Source organism: Alligator sinensis, unplaced genomic scaffold (genome assembly GCF_000455745.1).
Source record: "Alligator sinensis unplaced genomic scaffold, ASM45574v1 scaffold623_1, whole genome shotgun sequence".
Lineage (NCBI taxonomy): Eukaryota > Metazoa > Chordata > Crocodylia > Alligatoridae > Alligator > Alligator sinensis.
Window position 1 is genome coordinate 11,359 of NW_005842769.1, and position 2,071 is coordinate 13,429.

A 2,071-nucleotide genomic window follows, 5' to 3' on the forward strand; every position below is an offset into this window, starting at 1 on the left:
AGGCTTCAGAAACTAAAGATCCAGACCTTTTGGCCTCAGTAGAGAGCTGAACTTCACCTGTTGAAAGAACATCGATTTTTCACATCGTGATGTATTGGATGCAGATGTGCATCACGAAGGCTAATAAGATGACTTTCAGAACTACCAGGGCCTCTTCATGAGCAGAATTCAAACAAACATTTGACTATTATCAACCAGCCAATGGCAGCCTGTCAATAGACCATAATTTGTGACCAGATTATGGAACAAAGAATACTTTAGTTCAGCCTTGTGTTGTCTGAAACCCATTGAAATCAATATATGTCCAGATAATACTAATGGCTTTCATGGATCTTTTGTGGTGATCAGCATAGAATCTACTTACAAGAAGTTATTCCAAAGCAAAGTTGCTTGCATCCTCAGTAGCACATTTGCTTTTCTGTTCGTGGCATTTGGAAATTACTTTTTTTTTCGTGTTTTGAACCCCTGTGCATCAAAGCAATTGATTCATAACCAACCCAATCCAATTGAGAATTAAGCTCTTTGAACTTGAGTTAGTTCTAATTCATGTTGGCTTAACTGAAATGACAAGTGCCCCCATTTCTTCAATTTTCATTGCCCAGCTTGTGAGGATGGCTGACTTTGCAAGATAGAGTAACAGCTCAGCTTCTACCAGCGCGCTCTCTATTGTTCAGGGAGAAACAACTTCTTTCTTTTTGTTTTGTGAATGTCTCAGCATTTGTGTCTGGGTTCTTTGGTGTTTCCACAGTATCCAAGCAAGCAGGCTGATCACAAGGTTTTACTTGGTACTCTAAGATCCATCCTTAGCATGATTTCCTTTCACCCCCCATCTCCAGGTTCATTATTTTAGCTGTTCTGCTGCTTCAGTTACTCATTACATGTGATTGGCAATACTGGTATTTCTCTTTCAAGGTAATTGTTATGTAGCTAGACTTGGACTGTGGCCCCTTCTGTGCTTTGAGCTGCTTTGGCCTAAAAGTAATTTTCAATATGCACAGCAGTCACAAGAGCTACAGAAACAGAGGAAGAGAGCATTTCACTTAATATCCTACATTATCACTTTGGTGGTTTTTGCAAGATTTTGCATCTATAAAGCTGGGAAAATGAAATATGTTGGAAAACAAATTCTCCATGTTCTTTTAAGAACAAAGGGCAAAGGGGCTTCATTTGGTTCTGATGTGTGCCTAAGACGTAGCCGGATCAAGATATGGCAAACCTATATGTATGAACTTCATAGAAATAACTTCTACTGCCAATTCTTTACAGGTTTCCCTCACTTTAAGCAGGTTCTGTATATGCAAATTTGCTCTTATGCAATGACCCTTTTATACGCAAAATTTGTTACATGTGAAGTAAATTCACCCTTATGCAATCGGCATAGGCGCCCCACCCCAAGCAGGTAAGTCTGTGGGAGGAGGGGAAAGGGCCATGGGACCAGGGCCCCACTCACCCCAGCTCCTGCTGCAGCAGACCTGAGAGGAGCCTATACGAGCTGCCTGCAGTTGCTAGGCTGCACCTTGCCCCGAACCTTCCAGGGCTCCACTTGTCACCCCAGCTCCTGGGCTGCGTTTGTGTCGTGGTGCAGGCAGGTAGTTTCGGCTGCTCCCAGGTCTGCTGCAGCAGGAGCTGGGGTGAGTGGGGGAAAAATGGAGCCCCAGGGAGGGGCTGCAGGCAACTGGTGTTGGCCACTGCAGCAGGGGCTAGGGTGAGTGGGGACAAGTTGTGCCATGCCCCAGGGCTCTGCTTCTCCCCACGTGTCCCATCCCTGCTGCAGCAGACCAACACCACCTGCCTCCACCACAGCACGGCACAGCCTTGGGGCTGAGGTGAGCGGGAACATGCGGAGTGCTAGAGAGTTCTGGGCACGGTGCAGCCCAGCAGCTGCAGGCAGCTGACATCGGCTGCTCTTGGGGCTGCTGCATCAGGGGATGAGCTTAGTGGGGAGAAGTGGAGGCCCAGGGCCACAGCAGGGAGCAAAGTGGAGGGAATTGTAAGTGGGTGTGAGACAGGAAGGTGCAGCTCTTGCTGCTATGCACACCCCGGAAGGGCTGTGAGCTGTGGGGCTGTGCCA